The sequence below is a fragment of the Salvelinus alpinus genome, chromosome 19, assembly GCF_045679555.1.
Source record: "Salvelinus alpinus chromosome 19, SLU_Salpinus.1, whole genome shotgun sequence".
Taxonomy (NCBI): domain Eukaryota; kingdom Metazoa; phylum Chordata; class Actinopteri; order Salmoniformes; family Salmonidae; genus Salvelinus; species Salvelinus alpinus.
The window spans coordinates 24,924,844-24,950,636 of record NC_092104.1 but is presented as its reverse complement, the minus strand read 5'-3'; positions in this window follow the sequence as shown (position 1 = coordinate 24,950,636).

The window sequence follows — 25,793 nt, the reverse complement described above, 5'->3', positions numbered from 1 at the left end:
CTGGGCCTGACCCTTTGGGCCACACACACAGCTTAAGTGCAGTCTCCCATGGACACAGCACAATGCTCTACAGCTCCATCACAGTCAGACCAATAATGTTGTAAGACTAAATCCACATCTTACATGCTTCATTGAGTAGTAAGTAATGCGTAGGAAAATATTCTAGACAAAGCAGTATCACTATCAAGACAAGGAAAATAATAGATATTGTTTATAGGAAACTAATTCAACAATTTTAGATTAAGTTGTGTGGAAAAAAGGACTGGGGGGCAGAAAATACTTCTCCAATGGGCAAAGAAACTCAAAAGGGGTGATGATATTAATAAACAATAATTATGATCCGAATGTGCAAATTGTCCAAACAGATCCACAAGGTAGATGGATGCTTTTAAGTATGTTATTGGACCATTAACAGATATGGCTCATTAATCTATACGATCCAAATAATGATGCACCATGCTTCTTTGAAAATATATATAATAATTGATCAAATCTACAAGCAATAGAATACTCTATTATCATGGTGGGAGATTAAATACCTCAATGGAGAATAGCCCTTAGTTTCAAATACCTCAATGGACCGTAAAGGAAAGGTGTCGTGTTAAAAAAGTGTTGATAGGGGACAGAATGCAATAGGACCATCAAATAATTGGTATATATATTACTCTTACATAATTTCTACGTGGGCGAGGATATTGGATATTTTATCAAAGCCTAGTGGATAAAAACTTGCTGTAACTAGGATAGGAACTTATAAAAAGAATATGGATATATATATATAAATATATTATTTTTCAAAAATGAACTTGATGGAATATTGGGGAAAATACACCAAATTATGTTTCAATCTTATTGAAATAGCAACACAGAAATGCTACAAAAATAATTTATTGAAACTTGTTACAAATGAAGGAGTCGAAATCCAATCAAATCAAATGTATTTATAAAGCCCTTCTTACATCAGCTGATATCTCAAAGTGTTGTACAGAAACCCAGCATAAAAACCCAAACAGCAAGCAATGCAGGTGTGGAAGCACGGTGGCTAGGAAAAGCTCCCTAGAAAGGCCAGAACCTAGGAAGAAACCTAGAGAGGAACCAGGCTGTGAGGGGTGGCCAGTCCTCTTCTGGCTGTGCCGGGTGGAGATTATAACAGAACATGGCCAAGATGTTCAAATGTTCATAAATGACCAGCATGGTCAAATAATAATAATCACAGTAGTTGTCGAGGGTGCAACAAGTCAGCACCTCAGGAGTAAATGTCAGTTGGCTTTTCATAGCCGATCATTAAGAGTATCTCTACCGCTTCTGCGGTCTCTAGAGAGTTGAAAACAGCAGGTCTGGGACAGGTAGCACGTCCGGTGAACAGGTCAGGGTTCCATAGCCGCAGGCAGAACAGTTCAAACTGGAGCAGCAGCACGGCCAGGTAGATTGGGGACAGCAAGGAGTCATCATGCCAGGTAGTCCTGAGGCATGGTTCTAGTGCTCAGGTTCTCAGAGAGAGAGAAAGAAAGAAAGAAAGAAAGAAAGAAAGAAAGAAAGAAAGAAAGAAAGAAAGAAAGAAAGAAAGAAAGAAAGAAAGAAAGAAAGAAAGAAAGAAAGAAAGAAAGAAAGAAAGAAAGAGAATTAGAGAATTAGAGAGAGCATACTTAAATTCACACAGGACACCGGACACATTAGAACACTATGACAAGTCACCCATGATTCACCAAACCATATTTTCAAAGAGGAAGCAAAGTACTTTAAGCACATGTTTTCATTTCAGTCTCCTCCATATCCACTAACCGAAGATAATTGCATGGATTTTTTTGCTATTAATAATGTAAAATTAACAGCTGTACAGAAAGACTCATGTGAAGGCCAAATTAGAGAGGAGGAACTTCTTGATACAATTAAAGCTTTTAAGTCGGGGAAAACTCCAGGGTTGGATGGCATGCAAGTGGAGGTATACCAAACCTTTTTTTGATATAGTCAGAGGACCGTTACAATGTTTTAACCACTCCTACAAAATTGTAGATTATCAAATACTCAACAAGAAGGTCTGATTTTGGTACTACTGAAACAGGACCCAGGTGGTAAATATAAAGATCCGGTCCATTAAAAAAATTGGAGGCCCCTTACACTTCAGTGTTATGATGCAAAAATTCTAGCAAAATGCATAGTGTATAGAATTAAAAATATATTGTTGGATATTATTAATCCTAATCAGACAGTTTTTTTTTTACATGGATGAAAAATTTGAGATAATATAAGACAAGTTATGGTAACAATAGAACACTATGACAAATCTGGGAAACCAGGCCTGGTATTCATAGCTGACTTTGAAAAGGCTTTTGATAAAGTACGACTGGAATTTATATATAAATGCTGGGAATATTTCAATTTTGGAGAATCTCTTATAAAATGGGTTAAAGTTATGTATAGTAACCCTAGTTGTAAAATAGTAAATAATGGCTACTTCTCAGAAAGTATTAGACAGTCAAGAGGAGTAAAACAAGGTTGTCCACTATTGGCATATCTATTTATTATGACCATCGAAATGTTAGCTATTAAAATCAGATTCAACAATAATATCAAGGGATTAGAAATCAAGGGCTTAAAAACAAAAGGTCTCATTGTACGCTGATGATTCATGCTTTCTTTTAAATCCACAATTTGTATCCCTTCACAGCCTCATATATGATCTAGATACTTTTTATAACCTCTCTGGATTACAACCAAATTATGAAATGTACTATATTTAAGCAATAAGGCCCAAGGACGTGTGGTATATGGCCAATATACCACAGCTAAGGGCTGTTCTTAAGCACAACGCAACGTGGAGTGTCTGGACACAGGCCATATATCACAAACCCCTGAGGTGCCTTATTGCTATTATAAACTGGTTACCAACTTAATTAGAGCAGTAAAAATAAATGTTTTGTCATACCCGTGGTATACCACGGATGTCAGCCAATCAGCATTCAGGGCTCGAACCATCCAGTTCATAGTACACATTGGATCACAAAAAAAACAACTTTACATTACCATGTAGTTTACCAATAAAATGGTCTGACGGTGATGTGTGAATACTCTGTATACATATCACGAAAGAAAGAAATTATCTTACTACAATACATTTTAATAGAAAGTTAGCAAATATAGATAGGATTTTGCTACCATGGAAAGGAAAATACCTGTCTATTTGTGGAAAAATCCCCCAGATAAACTCTTTAGTCTACCTATTTACTTATGGTCTTGCCTACACCTAAACAAATATTCCATTTTATTTGGAACAGCAACCCAGACAAAAATAAACTGGCCTATTTTTATAATGAATATGAATTCGGAGGGCAGAAGTGATTAAATATTAAAGCATTAGACCTCTCACTAAAGGCGTCAGTCATACAAAAGTTATATTTAAATCCGAACTGGTTCTCTAGCAAATTAGTAAGAATGGCTCACACCATGTTCAAAAATAGCTTTTTTCCCTTTATTCAGATTACAACCTCTCACTTCCAAAATATTGCTATTTTTAAAACACACTGTAGAAAGTTGGTTGATATTTCAGATTAATCCACCAGAAAAGACAGAAGAAATAATACAACAAGTATTGTGGTTAAACTCAAATACACTAATATTTAGTTTTTAAGTTTAAAAAGGTTTATTCTTTGTAAATGATATCATAAATAGGACTGGTGGAGTTATGTCACACATGCAGCTAACAAAAATATATGGAAATGTTTGCAAGTGTAAGGGGGAAAAAGTAAGCAACTTGTCTCTTGGCCCTGCATTAAAGACCAACATTTGTTTTAAAAAGTTGTTATGAGTACAAAAGTACACCAGTTTCCTTTAAGGACCAACAAATTGACCGCTGTGCCATATAGATTGCAAAATAGTTGTGAAGAGGTTTTCAATGGACAGTTGAAGTCGTAAGTTTACATACACTTAGGTTGGAGTCATTAAAACTCGTTTTTCAACCACTCCACAAATTTCTTGTTAACAAACTGTAGTTTATGCAAGTTGGTTAGGACATCTACTTTGTGCATGACTCAAGTAATTTTTCCAACAATTGTTTACAGACTATAATTTCACTTATAATTCACTGAGTCACAATTCCAGTGGGTCAGAAGTTTACATATACTAAGTTGACTGTGCCTTTAAACAGCTTGGAAAATTCCAGAAAATGATGTCATGGCTTTAGAAGCTTCTGATAGGCTAATTGACATCATTTGAGTCAATTGGAGGTGTACCTGTGGATGTATTTCAAGGCCTACCTTCAAACTCAGTGCCTCTTTGCTTGACATAATGGCAAAATCAAAAGAAATCAGCCAAGACCTCAGAAAGAAATTGTAGACCTCCACAAGTCTGGTTCATCCTTGGGAAAATTTCCAAACACCTGAAGGTACGACGTTCATCTGTTCAAACAATAGTACGCAAGTATAAACACCATGGGACCATGCAGCCGTCATACCGCTCAGGGAGGAGACACGTTCTGTCTCCTAGTGATGAACGTACTTTGGTGCGAAAAGTGCAAATCAATCCCGGAACAACAGCAAAGGACCTTGTGAAGATGCTGGAGGAAACAGGTACAAAAGTATCTATATCCACAGTAAAACGAGTCCTATATCCATATAACCTGAAAGGCCGCTCAGCAAGGAAGAAGCCACTGCTCCAAAACCGCCATAAAAAAGCGAGACTACGGTTTGCAACTGCACATGGGGACAAAGATCGTACTTTGTGGAGAAATGTCCTCTGGTCTGATGAAACAAAAATAGCCATAAAGACCATCGTTATGTTTGGAGGAAAAAGGGGGAGGCTTGCAAGCCGAAGAACACCATACCAACCCTGAAGCACGGGGGTGGCAGCATCATGTTGTGGGGATGGTTTGCTGCAGGAGGGACTGGTGCACTTCACAAAATAGATGGCATCATGAGGGAGGACAATTATGTGGATATATTGAAGCAACATCTCAAGACATCAGTCAGGAAGTTAAAGCTTGGACACAAATGGGTCTTCCAAATGGACAATGACCCCAAGCATACTTCCAAAGTTGTGGCAAAATTGCTTAAGGACAACAAAGTCAAGGTATTGGAGTGACCATCACAAAGCCCTGACCTCAATCCTATAGAACAGTTGTGGGCAGAATTGAAAAAGCGTGTGCGAGAAAGGAGGCCTACAAACCTGACCCAATTACACCAGCTCTGTCAGGAGGAATGGGCCAAAATTCACCCAACTTATTGTGGGAAGCTTGTGGAAGGCTACTCAAATTGTTTGACCCAAGTTAAACAAGTTAAAGGCAATGCTACCAAATACTAATTGAGTGTATGTAAACTTCTGACCCACTGGGAATGTAATGAAAGAAATAAAAGCTGAAATATATAATTCTCTCTACTATTATTTTGACATTTCACATTCTTATAATAAAGTGGTGATCCTAACTGACCTAACACAGGGAATTTTTACTAGGATTAAATGTCAGGAATTGTGAAAAACGGAGTTTAAATGTATTTAGCTGAGGTGTATTTAAACTTCGGACTTCAACTGTACCTATTCCATGGCACATTGTTTTGACTATCAGTTCATAAAACAATGCCATATTCAAAACTTAAATGATTATACAAAATTCTTGCAACCAATAGAATGTTATCTGTATGGGGGATACAACCATCCCGTCTCTGCAGATTTTGCTGCGTAGAGACAGAATCATTAGATCATTTGTTTTGGTACTGTAGCTTGTATTTGGTCGCATGTCCAGGAATGGTTGAAGAAATTTACCCGGAGCTAACTCTGCAGATAGCACTACTGGGTGATTTGAGAAGTCATAGTCAATCGATCAATAATATAATAATACTTTTAGCAAGATAATGTATCTTTAATTTAGAATCTGTAGAAACTAGGAGAATATTAAGGTTCAGAACTTTTGAGAAACATCACAGCACATTTGAAAAAGAAATGGCAAATATAAATAAAAAATGGATGCTGTATGGAGATAGAGTGGAGCTAAAGGGTTGGATTAAAAAGAACAAGATAACTAATGTAAAATATACTGTGTCCATAAAATGTATACAGGTTCAGAACTTTTGTGAAACAGCACAGTTGAAAATATATGGCAATATAGAAATCAAACTGGATGGGCATCAGAGATAGATGGGAGGGGTTGATGGTAGCTGAAGGATGATATTAAAAGCAAACAAAAGATAACTATTGTAAAATACATTGTTTCTCTAAATTGTACTCCAATTAGGGTAGGGGTGGTAGGGTAAAATATATTTTTAAAAATATGTGTATATATGCTGTATATAGAAAGTATATATATATATATATATATATATATATATATATATATATATATATATATATTTATTTACCAAAACATATATAGGGGATTGGAAATAATGCAGAAAATGACATTGATGGAAGCTACAATCTAGCTGCACCATTAAAGCTGATGAGCCCCCAAAAGGATCACTATCAACCTTATCAGTAGTAATATTCACTGTTTTACTAATTCTCAATTGTCACTGCTGTATCTTTGCATGAAAATGCCCTGCGGCTGGATCTGTTTACCACCATTTTTTTATTTATTTTTTATTTAACCTTTATTGAACTAGGCAAGTCAGTGAAGAACAAATTCTTATTTACAATGACGACCTACCCCGTCCAAACCCTAACCCGGATGACGCTGGGCCAATTGTGCGCCGCCCTATGGGAATCCCAATCACGGCTGGTTGTGATGTAGCCTGGATGCAGCCTGATGTAGAACTGAGATGCAGACCCTTAGACCGCTGTGCCACTCGGGAACATCCCAGCAGTCCCATATTAAATAGAATCTGGCATGCTGCCCTCCATCTCATCTCCCCCATGTCTGACTAGATGTTATTTTACTATTGTTTAACTATTTTCATTTGTCTCTGAGGGCACTAATCAATCCGTATTGCGGCAGTACAGCATTACAGTTTGATTCAAATGTAAAGGCAACGTTCCCGCGTTAGAGGAGACTACATTCATGGTATACGCTGCATATGTCAATCAGAAATTACCTTTACATTTCTATCGCACTGTCACGTTCTTCGTCCTCCTCATCTGAGGAGGAGTAGGAGATATCGGACCAATACGCAGCGTGCTGAGTATTCATATTTATTAGAATACTTTCAAGAAAGAACAAAAACAATAAACTGACAAAATAAACGAAGACGCAACAGTCCCGAAATAGTGAACACTAAACACAGGAACACACGAACAGGAACAATCACCCACAACCCACAATACAAAACAGGCTACCTAAATATGGTTCCCAATCAGAGACAACGACTAACACCTGCCTCTGATTGAGAACCAAATCAGGCCAAACACATAGAAACAGACAAACTAGACATACAACATAGAATGCCCACTCAGATCACACCCTGACCAAACAAAACATAGAAACATACAACGCAAATTATGGTCAGGGCGTGACACGCACAATCTGTAATGCCTCAATGATACAGATTTAACAGAGCCCTTAAGTTTATTATTGGCTATCAGAATTTTTTATTTGTATAGAAAATAGTAAGTGTTAAGCACTTTGAAATGCCTCCTCAGTAAGAAATGTGCTACATTATATAAATACAGTTTTGATTGATAGATATACTGCAGCTGTCACGATCGTCATGGGAAGAAGTGGACCATTCTATTTATTTAATGAACACCGACAACAACAAAACAAAATATGAATGTGACGTTCTGCAGGGCAAAATAACAACCAATGCAAAAATAAGAACCCACAAATGAAAGAGGGAAAAAGGACTGCCTAAGTATGATTCCCAATCAGAAACACTGATAGACAGCTGCCTCTGATTGGGAACCACACTCGGCCAAAAACAAAGAAATAGAAAACATAGAAATAAAGAAACTAGAATGCCCACCCTAGTCACACCCTGGCCTAACCAAAATAGAGAATAAAAACCTCTCTATGGCCAGGGTGTGACAGTAGCTCTGAGACTGAGATAGAACCCAGCCCCAGCAGAGTGTACTTTAGCTTAAGAACCAGCCTGCCAGGTCCTGTGTGATTCTAAAGCAGCAGTAGTAAGCTGGAGAAGAGAAGAGAGGAGAGCCGCAGTAAATAATATGGAGCGGCGAGGAGCCAGTGATTAAAGAAGTATTATTGTAATGAGAAGGTTGCCCTTCCAAATCCCTATGGTGGTGGAGGGAAGCCATAACGTAAATGGCCTTAGTGATTACCCAGCCTCTCTGCCTCTGCCTGCCAGATAAATGAATGGAGAGTATAACTATATAATATATGGGGGCTGACAGAATTACAAAATAAGTTACAGAGGATACAGCCAAGGAGCTCTGCAAAGAGATAATGTTAGAAGTAGCTAACATCCTGTTGCTTGTATTCATTAATTTCTCTGTTCATTTGATTTGCCACACTTTGGGCTAGACTAGGCTAGCCTGTTCCCAGAGCTGTTTGTGCTCTTTTGCCAACTCCTATGGTCATTGTTAAAGCTTGAAAAAACAACACAAACAGACCCGGCTAGGCTAGGTTTGAACTGCAGCCCCAGACTTAATACTAATGGAATGCTCCAGACAGTGACTGGGGGTGTGGGGTGGGAATATACTGCTGGACAGCAGCCTTTCAGATCCAGACTAGACCAGAAGAGGACAGAGGCCCATTCAAGCCTCCTAATCCCACTAGAAAAGACAGCAGCATGGACACAGGAAGTCATTTGAATTTGCATCGAGATTGGTTTGACCTCTGCTCCCCTCCCTTTCCTTGGTCTGCCGTCCTGGCTCTGGACGCTCTGAGTGGACACAGCAGATGTTCCTAGAGGCGGAGTTAGGAGGAGGGAGAGGGGGACAGGAGAAGGGAGTTTTAGCATTCAGGATCCCACATGGGCATAGAGGACAGCTGTGCATTGTCTATGCACGCCAACCATTGTCTTGGTTAAAACACAGAGAGGGAGAGAGTGAGAGAGATAGGCTGAGAGAGAGAGCGAAACCTTGAAACCTGAGAGACTCCCCACCCTCCCCCCTGCAGACCCCCCCTCTCCGCAGCCCTCCTTGACAAGTGTAAAAACAGGATGAAGGCTCATCATATTGATGCAGCAGAAGTCAAATTTGAATGAGCACCAGGGCTCATATGAAAACCCATACAACCTGTACTTTACACACACTGTAGTGTACAGAGAGGGAGAGAGAGATGCTTTCCCCTTCTCCTCTCTCATGTCTTCCTGTGTCTGTCTGCCGGGTGGCCCAGTGCCAAGACATAATGGCAGGTGTTTATTTCTGTTCAGGTTTTTTTGCGCTGATACCGCATAAAACATTAAGTATTTCCTAGGACATGTCCTCAGCAGTCTAGACCCCCCCTCACACCCCTCACTCAGAGTCTGTCTGAACTCTAAACCTTTTATCCCTCATCTAGTGTCATTGTGCGAGGGCACTCAAGCAGGTAATTCACTGACAATACATAAAAAGAGACGTCATTATTTTCAAGCACTCACTTGAAATTAAACGATTGTGAAACATTTGTCAGTGTGTCCATTATCAATTCCTCAGCTACAGTGAGGCAGAGGTTAACGTTCACTCCAATCAAAATGTGTTGCTGCTGCATGTCGCTTCAGATTGAGTTGGTTGGAGTGTGTAGGTAGACATACACTCACGCTCACGCTCACGCTCATGCTCACGCTCACACACACACACACACACTCTCTCTCTCAAGATAGTGTGGAAATAGGCCTCTGGCTATCATCATAGGGACTGGCTAACATCCTCTGTCCTCTCTCCTCTGAGGTGCCTGTGGAGGACTAATAGATAGTTCATAAATAGTTATTCAGAACAGTTGCTACAATGCCATAGTTTTTCTATTCACTACATTAAATTTCAACAGATTTTTCTCAATTACCCTCTTTACCATAATAATTTATCAATTTATATTACTCTTTCTCTCTTCCTCTCTCTGTCTCTACCTCTGTTTTATCCACAAGTACATACACACACACTAGTGACGCACGGGTCAGCTGTTTGTTCACCCAATTGCTAATATCCCATCTGCAACAGCCCATCTATATGTGATGAAGTGAAAATCTGGGGCCCGCACCCGACTCTAACCTGCTAATATAGAAAATGCACTGTAAGCTATAGTCAGAGACAGCGTTACAATCGTTTGACAGGGGGTGCAATCTTTTGTTTTATCTGATTTAGATATGTTTCTGCTAACAATTTGTTTGTCAACTTGTCTATAATTAGCTACAATGCCTTCAGTATTCACATCCCTTGACTTTTTCCACATTTTGTTGTGTTACACAGTGGGATTAAAATGTAATTAATTGTCATTTTTTTCTCAATGATCTACACAAAATACTCAGTAATGTCAAAGTGGAAGAAACATTTGAACATTTGTAAAAAAATAAATATATAAAAAATAAAACACAGCTGTGAATCTTTCTGGGTAAGTCTCTAAGAGCTTTGTACATTTTCCCATTATTCTTTTCAAAATTCTTCAAGCTCCGTCAAATTGGTTATTGATCATTGCTAGGCAACAATTTTCAGGTCTTGCCATAGATTTTCAAGTAGATTTAAGTCCAAACTGTAACTCGGCCATTCAGGAACATTCACTTTCTTCTTGGTAAGCAACTCCAGTGTAGATTTGGCCTTGTGTTTTAGGATATTGTCCTGCTCAAATGTGAATTAATCTCCCAGTGTCTGGTGGAAAGCAGACTGAACCAGGTTTTCCTCTAGGATTTTGCCTTTGCTTACATTTTTATCCTGAAAAACTCCCCATTCCTTAACGATTACAAGAATACCCCATAACATGATGCATCCACCACTATACTTGAAAATATGGTGTGGGATGGGAATATACTGCTTGAAAATATGGATAGTGATACTCAGTAATGTGTTATATTGAATTTGCCCCAAACATGACACTTTGTATTCAGGACAAAAATGTAATTGCGTTGCCACTTTTTTTTCAGTAATACTTTAGTGCCTTGTTGCAAACTGGATGCATGTTTTGGAATATTTGTATTCTGTACAGGCTTCCTTGTTTTCACTCTGACAATTAGGTTAGTATTGTGGAGTAACTACAATGTTGTTGATCCATCCTCAGTTTTCTCCTATCTCATGGATAAATCCCTGGTTGGGATTTAGGAAGGATTTAGGAAGGACTGAGTTAGGAAGGACGCCTGTATCTTTGTAGTGACTAGGTGTATTGATACATCATCCAAAGTGCAATGAATAACTTCACCATGCTCAAGGAGATATGCAATGTCTGCTTTTTATTTTTTTACCCATCTACCAATAGGGGCCCTTCTTGAGGTGGCCTTGGTAAACCTCCATGGTATTTGTGGTTGAATCTGTATTTGAAATTCACTGCTCGACTGAGGGACCTTATAGATAATTGTATGTGTGGGGTACAGAGATGAGGTAATCATTCAAAAATCATGTTAAACACTACATTGCACTCAAAGTGAGTGCATTTTATTATGTGATTTTTTAAGCAAATATTTACTCCTGGAGTTATTTGCCATAACAAAGGGGTTGAATACTTATTGACTCAAGACATTTCACCTTTCATTTGTAATTAACAGTGGTGTAAAGTACTTAAGTAAAAAATATTTGAAAGTACTACTTAAGTAGATTATTGGGGTATTTGTACTTTACTTTACTATTTCTATCATTGATGACTTTTACTTTTACTTCACTACATTCCTAAAGAAAATGATAGACTTTTTACTCCATAAATTTTTCTTGACACCCAAAAGTACTCGTTACATTTTGAATGCTTAGCAGAACAGGAAAATGATCAAATTCACATACTTATCAAGAGAACATCCCTGGTTCACTAAACACATGCTTCGTTTGTAAATGATGTCTGAGTGTTGGAGCATGCCCCTGGCTATCCGTAAATTAAAATAAACAATAGAATGTTGCCATCTCGTTTGCTTAATATAAGGAATTTGAAATGATTTACACTTGCACTTTTACTTTTGATACTTAAGTATATTTTAGCAATTACATTTACTTTTGATACTTAAGTAAATTTACTCAAGTGGTATTTTACTGGGTGACTTTCACTTTTACTCAAGTATGAGAATTGGGTTACTTTTTCCATCACTGGTAATTCATTTGAAAAAATGTTTAAAAAAACATAACTTCACTTTGACATTATGGTGCACATTATGGTGCACTTGACATTATGGTGCACTTTGACATTATGGTGTAGGCCAGTGACAAAAAAAAAACGAAATTTAATCAATTTTAAATTGAGTCTGTAACTCAACAAAATGTGGAAAGTCAAGGGGTGTGAATACTTTCTGAACGTACTGTAGCTTCTCTTCTGTCATTATATGTTGCCCTAGAAGACTAAATAAACCCCTGCTCACTAGAGTAATGTCACAAATCTATAGAATGAATGCTTCAATCTAGTTGACATCGATAACGTTTTTTCTGTCATCTCTGCTTCTTTCACGGAGCAAAGACATTTAGGGCCCGGAGAGAAAATTCAATAACATTAAAAAACTGGAAAGATTTTCTGTGCAAGATTTCCAAAATGACATCAGTTTGACCGGTTATAAGAAAATACTGTGCAAAGCTGTGAAAACCACCTAACATGTTTCTGAAAAGATTTCAGTTTGGCTTGGATACATATTTTATGTGGTTGAAATACTATCAGCTTTTACGATGCTGATAAAGATAGCGCCTCTACAGATGGTATCTAACTGTGCAATCACATTCTCTCAAGATGCTGAAAGAAATAAATCATATTTTTCCACTCCTGTTCCTGAGTCAAAATTTTGACTACATTTGGTGTATCATTTACCTGCAAGACATAATGAGTTCTGCATAAGATAATATTAAGGCTATGAGAGGGGTTATAGAACCACAGTCATTGTCCAGATATCAGTTTCCATTTAACCCATCTGAACAGTGGGTTAACAGTTCCCTTGAAATGCAATAGGCCTATTTGAAGTCCCTGTCTTTTGTCAAATTTGTATAGCGCCTCACAATCATCACACAACATATCCACCACTGCTATCATCCTCTTTTACCACTTCACCAAATCTTTCCCAATCATCACTTTTCTGGGCCTCCCTTCTCTTTGTTTTCAACTCTCCATTTCGCATCTTTTCTCTTATTGTATTCAACTCTGACATTGTTATTTTGCCTCCGTGGATGGCATTAACTTTTTCTGCCCGTATCCAATAGCATTTGGCGATTGCAGTGTAGTCTATTTGGCACGTGTAGAGTTAGGCCCTGAAGCTTAGACTTAAGCACTAACGCCAGATAGCCTAAAATAATGGAAGAAAAACCTCAATATAGCCTATAATGTAGATATAAATTACACAAGCATGAAACATTCATGGATTTTTTAAGGTATTGTTTTCTCTTTATTCAACCCGCCCTTCATCCACACAATATTTAATGACCTTAAACCCGCCCGCCCTGCAGATATAACCACAGAGACTGTGGGTTATGAGTCAACCCGCGCTTCACTAACACACACACATTCAGCCTCTTTGCATCGTTGAGTAAGGTTGGAGTCAGATAGTTTAACATATTAGTGCTTCCCTAGGGCTATTGTTTATACCCGTTCAATTCAACACTGAGCAGATGAGTAGAATTCCAGTAGCTTGCATGCATTAGGCATATATATGCAGCAGCAGCAGAGAAGGCCCCAGTGGACCAGCGGCCCTTCTATTCCACACCAGATAATCAGGCAGCGATGTGCTCACACTGCTCAAACAGAACAGGCTTGTGCTGCTAACAAGTTACTTTGCAACACATTACCACTCACTAGTCAGCAGTCAGCAGTGGGTTCACAGTGAGTTCACAAGAGTGGGTTCGCAGCTCAACAAAAGACCTCTATGGAGAAGAGAACAGAGGTTACGTCCCAAATGACCCCCTATTCCCTATATAGTGCACTACTTTTGACTAGGGCCCTATATATTGGATAGGGTGGCATTCTTGTTCAGGCCACAGGCCTTAATGCCCAAATCTGTTTTGTTTTCCAAATCTGTTTTGGAAGACTGACTGTCCAAAGAGCAAGTTACAAGTGACCTGTTACAAGTGACCTTTGTGTGTGTTGATTGTTCAGACTGTTGTCATTTGCTTACATGGCCACGCTAGTTTCCATAGTAACGACGGGTGTGTGTGCAGTGGTGTCCCACATTTTTTGTGGACTAAAGTCTGGATAGAATTGCAGAAAATTAGTCTGTAAATATACACTACCGTTCAAAAGTTTGGGGTCACTTAGAAATGTCCTTGTTTTTGAAAGAAAAGCAATTTTTTTGTCCATTAAAATAACATAAAATTGATCAGAAATACAGTGTAGACATTGTTAATGTTGTAAATGACTATTGTAGCTGGAAACGGCTGATTTTGAATGGAATATCTACATAGGCGTACAGAGGCCCATTATCAGCAACCATCACTCCTATGTTCCAATGGAATGTTGTGTTAGCTAATCCAAGTTGATCATTTAAACGGCTAATTGATCATTAGAAAACTCTTTTGCAATTATGTTAGCACAGCTGAAAACTGTTGGGTTCGATTACAGGGTCAAAATGGCCAGAAACAAAGCACTTTCTTCTGGAACTCATCAGTCTATTCTTGTCCTGAGAAATGAAGGCTATTCCATGTGAGAAATTGGCAAGAAACTGAAGATCTTGTACAACGCTGTGTACTACTCGTCTCACAGAACAGCGCAAACTGTCTCTAACCAGAATAAAAAGGGGAGTGTGAGGCCCCTGTGCACAACTGAGCAAGAGGACAAGTACATTAGACTGTTTGAGAAACAGACAACAGTTTGAGAAACGGACAACAGACAAGACCTCAACTGGCAGCTTCATTAAACAGTACTCGCAAAACACAAGTCTCAACGTCAACAGTGAAGTGGTTGAATTTATTCTGCCACTGTGTCTTACTGTCTCGGCCTTAAGCCTACAGTTGAAGTCGGAAATGTACATAAACTTAGGTTGGAGTCATTAAAACTTGTTTTTTAACCACTCCACAAATTTCTTGTTAACAAACTATAGTTCTGGCAAGTCGGTTAGGACATCTACTTTGTGCATGATACAAGTCATTTTTCCAACAATTGTTTACAGACAGATTATTTCACTTAAGATTCACTGTACCACAATCCCAGTGGGTCAGAAGTTGACATACAGTAAGTTGACTGTGCCTTTGGAAAAATGTTTGGTCATAATGACCATCGTGTTTGGAGGATAAATGGGGAGGCTTGCAAGCCGAAGAACACCATCCCAACCGTGAAGCACGGGGGTGGCAGCATCATGTTGTGGGGGTGCTTTGCTGCAGGAGGGTGTGGTGCACTTCACAAAATAGATGGCATCATGAGGGAGGACAATTATGTGGATATATTGAAGCAACATCTAAAGACGTCAGTCAGGAAGTTAAACCTTGGTCGCAAATGGGTCTTCCAAATGGACAATGACCCCAAGCATACTTCCAAAGTTGTGGCAAAATGGCTTAATTAAGGACAACAATGTAAAGGTATTGGAGTGGCCATCATAAGGCCCTGACCTCAATCCTATTGAAAATTTGTGGGCTGAATACTAATTGAGTGTATGTAAACATCTGACCCACTGGGAATGTGATGAAAGAAATAAAAGCTGAAATAAATCATTCTCTCTACAATTATTCTGACATTTCACATTCTTAAAATGAAGTGGTGATCCTAACTGACCAAAGACAGGGAATTTTTACTAGGATTAAATGTCAGGAATTGTGAAAAACTGAGTTTAAATGTATTTGGCTAAGGTGTATGTAAACTTCCGACTTCAACTGTAACAACAATAATGCAGACACAGGGAACAAACGGGGGAGCAGAGAGGGAGAGCGGGAGCAGGCGTGACAGGATGTGCGGATTTGTTTTTATTTGAGTCACTTCAAACTGCCAGTGTGAACAAGGCTTTAGAATATATCATCCAAAAGAGGCAGAGAACTCCAGGGTCTGGTGTTCCTGCTTTATTCAGTAGGAAGCAGCAGCACACAGGGCTGGTGGGTCAGAGGTCTTATGTTTCAAAGGGAAAGTCTTCTCTGAATGGGAGCAGACTAAATAAAAAGTGGCTCTGGTGACGAGTTCGTTTTGGACTCTGCGTGAGCGTTGGTTCATGGGCTGTGTACAGTGTGTGTATGTGTATTACTATCCTCGTTGGTACCTGAAATCCCCAAAAGTCAAACAAGGAAAATTCTCCCTTGTGGGGACATTTCCCACATTTCCCATTTCCCACGTCCCCTTGTGGGGACATTTCCCACGTCCCCACAAGGACAGAGGCTATTTTAAGCTAAGTAATTAGGTTTAGGGTTAGGGGTTAGGTTTAAGGTTGTGTTTAGGAGTTAGGGAAAATAGGATTTTGTTTGGAAATACATTTTAGGTCCCCACAAGGATAGCAAAACACATGGGAAAGGGAGATACCTAGTCAGTTGTACAACTGAATGCATTCGACTGAAATGTGTCTTCCGCGTTTAACCCAACCCCTCTGAATCAGAGAGGTGCGGAGGGCTGCCTTAATCGGCTGTGTCGCTGTGCGTCTGTGTGTGCATGGGTGTCTGTGTGTCCATGTGTCTGTGTGTGTGTGAGAGAGTGAAAGAGTCACATGGGCCTGTTTTGTCACACGTCTACACACACAATCCATCCCATACGTGGTGCCTTAAACATTGTTATGCCATGCTCGCTCTGCTCTGCACTCTGTTGGGGTCCAGGACCAGGGCTACCCAAAAAATATATTTTCACTTTTAAAGACAAACGTGTGTGTCACGTGGGAGCCTCAGCCTGAGCCAGGGTGGGAGACACTACCCCTGGGAGTCGGGGTAAATCAAGAAATAGAACATAGGAAGTGGTTCCTTTATGGAGTAGTCTAAAAAAGTATCCTTCTCGGCCCCTCCTTTTAAGGGAATATGCCAAATTAATAACATCTGTGTGAGCCTGAATCTGAACCTGAATCCCTTTAGTGCAGCACAGCTGGAGGGATTAGCCTAGCCGCCTGCCTGGCCACCGTGCCTCGGCTGCGTCCCAATGGCACCTTATTCTCTATGTCCCATAGGGCTTTGGTCAAAAGTAGTGCACTATGTAGGGAATAGGGTAACATTTGGAATGCAGCCTAGCTTCCAGCTCCTAGCCCCTAGCTCCCCTGCGCACCCATCCCAAGCCTGGTAATGGTACAGGTCGGGGTTAGTAAGGATAATTACTACAGTGGTGCTCTGCTCTGCCTACCCACGCCCCTCATGGCCAAACTGGGAGTGTTTGAGCAGTTGTGTTTTCTTTGCTATCACATTACTGCACAAATGCTGAGGCAGCACTAATCCATAAAAGCTTCTCCCCACCTACCCAACCCCAGCACCAACCCCTCCCCTCCCCACCTACCCAGCCCAGCACCAACCTCTCCCCTCCCCTCCCCTCCCCACCTACCCAGCCCAGCACCAAGCCCTTCCCCTGCTCTGCTCTGCTCCCTAAGGACCCCGGGTTTTCACACAGGCACTGAACAAGGCCTGCCCCACATCCACCTCAGTACTCTCTTTCTGCCTCCCTCTCTCTCAGTCCGTCCTCCATCTGCCTCCACTGTCTGAAATAGCATTGTTATAAACCTCAGCTGCCAACATAGCTAAAATCATATCAGCCTGAGCTTGTGACGGCGGCACCAAACGTCCAGGACCTAGGATGTATATTGCACTAGGCAGGAAAGGTCAAGGAGGAACACATCTGAAGATGACCTCCACATGAACAAGGAAAGACTCTCACAACACAAATTAAAGAGTCTCAGCGGAGCTAGTATAGTGGGGGCTTGGCTAGGTAGCAGACTCCAGACAGAAAGACTGTTGTAGATAAAAAGGGGTTGGTCTGTGTGTTGTTTTCCAATCCCTGTATAAAGGGGTTCATTGATGGTTTTGGATATGCTTCCCTAGAGGGCGGAAGAGTGGTTTTGACCTAGTCTCACTCTCTCTCTCTCTCTTTCTCTCTCTCTCTCTCTCTCGCTCTCTTTCTCTCTCTCTCTCTCTCTTTCTCTCTCTCTCTCTTTCTCTCTCTCTCTCTCTCTTTCTCTCGCTCTCTCTCTCTTTCTCTCGCTCTCTCTCAATTCAATTCAATTCAATTCAAGGGGCTTTATTGGCATGGGAAACATGTGTTAACATTGCCGAAGCAAGTGAGGTAGATATTATACAAAAGTGAAATAAACAATACAAATTAACAGTAAACATTACACATACAGAAGTTTCAAAACAATAAAGACATTACAAATGTTATATTATATATATACAGTGTTGTAACAATGTACAAATGGTTAAAGCACACAAGTTAAAATAAATAAGCATAAATATGGGTTGTATTTACAATGGTGTTTGTTCTTCACTGGTTGCCCTTTTCTTGTGGCAACAGGTCACATATCTTGCTGCTGTGATGGCACACTGTGGAATTTCTCCCAGTAGATATGGGAGTTTATCAAAATTGGATTTGTTTTCAAATTCTTTGTGGATCTGTGTAATCTGAGGGAAATATGTCTCTCTAATATGGTCATACATTGGGCAGGAGGTTAGGAAGTGCAGCTCAGTTTCCACCTCATTTTGTGGGCAGTGTGCACATAGCCTGTCTTCTCTTGAGAGCCATGTCTGCCTACGGCGGCCTTTCTCAATAGCAAGGCTATGCTCACTGAGTCTGTACATAGTCAAAGCTTTCCTTAAGTTTGGGTCAGTCACAGTGGTCAGGTATTCTGCCACTGTGTACTCTCTGTTTAGGGCCAAATAGCATTCTAGTTTGCTCTGTTTTTTTGTTAATTCTTTCCAACGTGTCAAGTAATTATCTTTTTGTTTTCTCATGATTTGGTTGGGTCTAATTGTGCTGTTGTCCTGGGGCTCTGTGGGGTGTGTTTGTGTTTGTGAACAGAGCCCTAGGACCAGCTTGCTTAGGGGACTCTTCTCCAGGTTCATCTCTCTGTAGGTGATGGCTTTGTTATGGAAGGTTTGGGAATCGCTTCCTTTTAGGTGGTTGTAGAATTTAACGGCTCTTTTCTGGATTTTGATAATTAGTGGGTATCGGCCTAATTCTGCTCTGCATGCATTATTTGGTGTTCTACGTTGTACACGGAGGATATTTTTGCAGAATTCTGCATGCAGAGTCTCAATTTGGTGTTTGTCCCATTTTGTGAAATCTTGGTTGGTGAGCGGACCCCAGACCTCACAACCATAAAGGGCAATGGGCTCTATGACTTCTCTCTCTTTCTCTCTCTCTCTTTCTCTCTCTCTCTTTCTCTCTCTCTCTCTCTCTCTCTCTCTCTCTCTCTCTCTTTCTCTCTCTCTCTCTCTCTCTCTCTTTCTCTCTCGCTCTCTCTTTCTCTCTCGCTCTCTCTCTCTCTCTCTCTCGCTCTCTCTTTCTCTCTCTCTCTCTCTCTCTCTCTCTCTCTCTCTCTCTCTCTCTCTCTCTCTCTCTCGGTGCATGCTGGGTGTTTTTGGAGTCTGAGTGTTTGGTGTGGAAAGCTCTATCCTAACTAACTTTCTTGATTCTTTTCTTTACATGTTATTTTCTATGGTGGAGGGTTAATGCAATATTTGTTTTTGGCGGTATCCAAAGTTTTTTTTTCAAAGTTAGGGTGGAAGAGGACAGAGTAACTTTCCTGGGGGTTGGAAGGTGTAGTGTGCGCAATGGCTTCTCAGCCTAGCGCGGAGGAGACGCTGTCTATACAGCATGGATTCAGGTGTGTTCCTGAGAACGGAGTTAAGGTGGAGGAGGTTCTGCTCGCGGTCGGTGAACAGGTAGGAGCTGAGTTTATACATTCTGCTTCTAGAATGAACAAAGCTGTGGTTGTGTTCATGAAAAGGGCTAATTTGGTCGGTAGGCTAATTGCTAGCGGAATATTTGTAAGGGATGTGTTGGTGTCAATTTCACCTCTCTCTACCCCTTCAACAAGAGTTGTAGTGGCAAATTTGCCTCCGTTTATCACGGATGATCAAATTAGGAAAGAGCTGAGTCGTTTTGGTAAGTTTGCTAGCGGTTTCCGTGTACTGTCAGCAGGGTTTCAGGCAGATGCCGTTAAACACGTTGTTTCGTTCCGGAGGCAAGTGTTTATGTTTCTGAACAACAACGAGCAACAGCTAAATGTGCATTTTAAAGTGAGGCATGGGGAGGGGCTCTATGCAGGTTTTGCCAGCACAGATAGTCTACGGTGTTTTGAATGTGGGGATTTGGGGCACAAGAGCTTTGCGTGCCCACATAAAGGCCGTAGACAAGGTGAGGATACAAGCGCAAATGGGGGAAATCGAGGTCAAAATGCAGGGGGTAAGGAGATGCAGACAGCAGAGGCTGGGCCTAGTCAGTCTAGAGATGGTGGTGTAGATGAGGCTGGGCCTAGTCAGGCTAGAGATGGTAGGGTAGTGGAGGCTGGGTCTAGTCAGGCTAGAGATGGTGGAGAAGCAGAGGCTGGGTCTAGTCAGGCTAGAGATGGTGGGGTAGCTGAGGCTGGGCCTAGTTATGCTATGGAGGGTGGTGTAGAGGGTGCTGGGTCTAGGCAGGCTATGGATGGTGGTATAGCAGAGGCTGAGTCTAGTCATGCTATGGATGGTGGGGTAGCTGAGGCTGGCCCAAGTCATGCTATGGAGGGTGGTGTAGATGATGCTGGGCCGAGTCATGCTATGGAGGGTGGTGCAGATGATGCTGGGCCGAGTCATGCTATGGAGGGTGGTGTAGATGATACTGGGTCTAGTCAGGTTATTCTAGTGGATGAGGAGAGTATAGTGGGGAAGTGTAAGAGATTAGGGGGGGAGGAGGAGGGTGTCAAGAGGAAAAGGAAAAAGGGTGTGGACAAAGGCACCATGGAAATGTTGCCTGTTGCTGTGGGTGAGGCCCTAACCAGAGAGAAAGGGCAGGTGGTCAGGGTGGGAGATAGCGAAGAGGAGGAAAGTGAGTCTGAGGAAGAGGATGAGGAGTTATTTTTTTCAGACTCCTCTTCAATTGGCCCGGAGCTGACAGCCAGTCAACCAGAGGGGTCTAAGTACACGTTGAGAGAACTGACAAGGTTCCTGAATGAGACTAAGGGGAAAAAAGTTAATCTTGAGGCTTTTTTTCCTGATTCTAGAAAGTTTGTAAGATCAGTACAACATGCTATGAGAAATGAGGGGCATGGTGTCCTCTCACCCAAGAAACGGTTTAGGTTGAGGAAGTGGGTCACAACAGTGCGTAAAGGTTTACCTTCAGACACTGTTTAAATGTTTAATTTCTTACTGACACTGGGGCTTTTTGAGCTTTCCTATTGGTCTATTTCTCTGCTGGCTTTTCTCCCACTTCTTATGGAGACTCTTCGGGTAGGCTCGCTTAATATAAATGGTGCCAGAGATGCGGGAAAGAGGAGTGTGTTGGGTGAATATGTAAAACAAAAGAAAGTACAGGTGTTGTTTCTGCAGGAGACGCATAGTGATGTGGTGAATGAAGTTGATTGGGGGCTCTGGTGGAAAGGGGCAAGTGTGTTGAGCCATGGGACAAATCTTAGTGCAGGGGTGGCAGTCCTTTTTGCACCGGGTCTGGCTGTAAAAATTTGCTCCTCAAAGGAGGTGTGTAGGGGCAGGTTGCTTGTTGTTAAAGCAGAGATTAACAACATGGGTTTTGTCTTTATAAATGTGTATGCGCCTAACACAGGGAGAGAAAGAGGGGTTCTATTTGGGAGTCTTAGACAGGAACTCTCACAAGTAGCGCCTGAGGAGACGCTGGTGATCGGAGGTGACTGGAACTGTACAATGGATTTTACAAAAGACAGAAATGGGGAAGAGCCTCATTCAGTGTCAGTGGGAGTGTTAAGGGACATCTTTAATCAGTTTGACCTAGTGGATGTTTGGAGAACTAAACATCCAAACACAAGACAGTATACGTGGGTGAAGGTTTTTGGGGCTAGGGTGAGTGCAGCCCGACTTGATCGTTTTTACATGTCCAGGAATCAGAGCAATAGGCTGCTGGGTGCTACCATTCTCCCAGTGGGGTTTTCGGATCACCACATAACCATGGCTCGGCTGTCTATTTCACCAGGGCCCCGGCAGGCATCTTATTGGAAGTTCAATGTAAAGCTCTTACAAGATGCCACTTTTTGCTCAGGTTTCCAGACTTTTTGGGAAAGATGGGGGCAGCGAAGAGAGGAGTATGAGTCTCTGAGTCAATGGTGGGATGTGGGGAAAGTGCAAATTCGGCTTTTCTGTCAACAGTACACAGCTCTCTCATCCTCAGAGGCTAGGAGAGTATTGGGGGAACTAGAGCGGTGTATTAGTGAGATGGAGGTAGAGATGGTGGGGCAAGGCAATGTAGGCCTCCAGGCTAACTTAGCCGAATTACGTAGGGACCTGGGTAGTTTTTTCCAGGTTAAAGCAAAGGGAGCACTTGTAAGAGCTAGGTTCTCCATGCTCAAGGAGATGGATGCTCCCAGCTCCTTCTTCTTTGGTTTGGAAAGACAGAGCAGTGAAGCCAAGGGTATGCATTGTCTACGGCTGTCTGATGGGCGGGTGACCTCTGTGGTGGGGGAGATGCGGGAGCGGACTGTGGAGTTTTATACTGAATTGTATAGGGCAGAAATGTGTGATCCTATGTGTGCTCAGGTCTTGTTCGCAGGACTCCCTAAGCTCTCTCGGGCACAGAGGGATGAAATGGACATTCCTCTGTTGTCACATGAACTGGCAGAGGCCGTAACCCAGATGTCCCCCGGTCGTGCACCCGGGGTCGATGGACTTCCAGTGGAGTTTTACAAAAAATTCTGGGGAACTATTGGACAGGATTTCTTTTGCGTGTTGCGTGAATGCGTCGAGGTAGGAGAGTTGCCGATGAGCTGCCGTCGGGCGGCACTGACTCTCCTGCCCAAAAAAGGGGACTTGTGTGAACTTAAGAACTGGAGGCCTGTGGCATTACTCTGTGCGGACTATAAGATATTTGCCAAGGTCCTCTCTAACAGACTGAAGTCCCATCTGGACTCTATAATACACAAGGACCAGACATATTGTGTACCGGGACGCTCAATCACGGACAACTTGTTCTTGATTAGGGACATGTTGGACTTGTCGAGAGGTTCTAATGTGAACTTTGGACTGGTCTCTTTAGATCAAGAGAAGGCTTTTGATAGAGTGGATCATGAGTATCTGTTTAATGTGATGTCTGTGTTTGGGTTTGGGAAGAGCTTTGTGAACTGTGTGAAGCTGTTGTATGCTGGGGCGTCATGTATGGTTAAGGTGGGAGGGGCGCTCAGTAGGCCTGTCTGGGTGAGACGGGGCATTAGACAAGGATGCCCTCTATCTGGGCAGCTGTACACACTAGCCATTGAGCCTTTTTTAGGACTGCTACGCAGGAGACTGCAGGGAGTGTGCTGGACAGGCATGGGTGTGGTGACAGGAATAGCAGTCTCAGCATATGCAGATGATGTTTCTGTGATGGTCAGGGATGGGCAAGATATGCAGGAGCTAGAGACCAGTCTGAAGGTGTACGAGGGAGCTTCATCAGCTAAGGTAAACTGGGGAAAGAGCAAAGCTCTGTTATGTGGGGCATGGGGGGATAGGGCTCCTCCTCTGCTTCCAGGGGGTTTGCAGTGGGGTTGTGAAGGGCTTAAAGTGTTGGGGGTGTACCTGGGCTCGGAGAGGTGGGTCAGCAAGAACTGGGAGGGGCTGTCACAGGCAGTGGTGTCAAGACTGGCCAGGTGGAGGTGGCTCCTGTCCCAAGTGTCATATAGAGGGAGGGTGCTGATAATCAACAACCTGGTGGCATCTTCCTTGTGGCATAAACTGGCTGTCCTCAACCCCCCCGCCGGTCTGCTTGCAGACCTGCAACGCAAGCTGGTGGACTTCTTTTGGTCGGGCCATCACTGGCTGAAGGCAGCAGTGTTGTACATGACCGTCCACGAAGGAGGACAGGGCCTGGTGGAACTGGAGAGCAGGATGGCTGCTTTCCGGCTAAAGGCGGTGCAGAGACTGCTGTACCATACTGATGTTGGCTGGAGGGAACCAGCATGCGCGCTGCTGAGGAGAGCTGGCGGATTAGGGTTGGACCGGCAGCTGTTCCTCATGAAGCTGGAGAGGCTGAGTACAGCAGGTCTCTCAGAGTTTTACTCTGCGGTGCTGAGGGCCTGGCAGCTGCTAAGGCCCACACGAGAAGGGGGTGTGGAGCCTGGGCAGTGGGTGTGGGAGGAGCCTATTTTCCACAACCCAGCCATCCCTTTGAGATCGGTTCAGTCGGCCACCCTGCAGAGGCAACTGATGGCAGGGGGTTTACAAAGGCTAGGTGACCTGAGACTGCTGGGAGAGGAGGGGTGGAAAACCCCGGAGGTCTTGGCGCAACAAACAGGAATAACGTCTCTTAGGCTGCTGGAGAGATTCCTGGAGGAGGTCCAGGAGGCACTGTCTGAGCCGGTAAGGGGGGTGTTTGAGAGGCCAAAGAGAGAGGGGCCACCAATGTTTCCGCCACTGCAGGTGACGGCAGAGACTGGAGACTGGCAAGGGGGTCTGGAGGACTTGTTAGATTTTAACACTCCGAGCCTGGGGGAGTTTGAGGGGGTGGGAGGTAAAGCCCTCTACAACCTCTGCGTTAAGGTTAGGAACATTAGAAGCCTAACAGGAGTGAAGGCACATCAGTGGCAGGGGGTATGTGGGGCGGAGAGTATGGTGGGTTTTAGATGGAGGGCGCTCTACAAACCCCCAGTACCAAAGAGGTCAGGGGACCTCCAGTGGAGGGTTCTTCATGGAGCCCTGGCCACTAACAGCTGGTTGGCACGGGTTGATCCGGGAATTGGGCAGGGGTGTCCTTTCTGTCAAATGAGAGAAACTGTGATTCATGTGTTTTCTGTGTGCACCAGGTTAATGCCATTAATGTCTCTGTTGGAATGTCTGTGTGACAGGTTGGGGGTGGTTTTTGCTGTTGGGATGTTTATAATGGGATACAGGTATTCGAGTAAGGAGAAAGAAAAATGTGTTTTGTTGAATTTTCTGTTTGCTCAGGCAAAATTAGCTATTTGGCTAACAAGGAGAAACAGGGTCAAAGGTGGGGGGATAACAGACCCTTTACTACTGTTTAATGGGATGGTCTCTGCGCGCCTTAGGGTTGAGTTTGAGTTCTATAAACTGATCAAATGTGTGGAGATGTTTGAGGAGATATGGTGTGTTGGGGGGGCTGTCTGTATTGCTGGGGAAGATGTTTTGGATATACGGTTGTAGGAGAGGGTATTGTTTTTGTGTATGGTGATGGTGGTTTGTATCATGTGGTAGATGGAAAGGTGAGTATGGTACATGTATGCAGTACAGGATATATTTTTGTTTTTTTATTTTAGGGGGGGGTGAGTTTTAAATGAAATGAGAATGTTTCAATAAAGAAAGACAAAAAGTCAAAAAGTCTCTCTCTTTCTCTCTCTCTCTCTCTCTCTCTCTCTCTCTCTCTCTCTCTCTCTCTCTCTCTCTCTCTCTCTCTCTCTCTCTCTCTCTCTCTCTCTCTCTCTCTCTCTCTCTCTCTCTCTCTCTCTCTCTCTCTCTCTCTCTCTCTCTCTCGCTCTCTCGCTCTCTCGCTCTCTCGCTCTCTCGCTCTCTCTCTCTTGCTCTCGTAGTCAGCAGCCATACATTACAGTATAATAATAATTGTAGTTTTATTGGGATTGCAGTGGGGGGAGGGGGAGAGGTTAAGTGGTTATAAAGCACAATTCATGCCATGTACAAAGAGGACTGTACTGCTGTATACTGTACCTGCTGTTCCACCACATACTCACAGACAGAGATCTTATTGAAAATGTGGTCTGCATTGGTACGTAGCTAGAGCACAATGACTTGTCTATGAGTGTGTGTGTGTGTGTGTGTGTGTGTGTGTGTGTGTGTGTGTG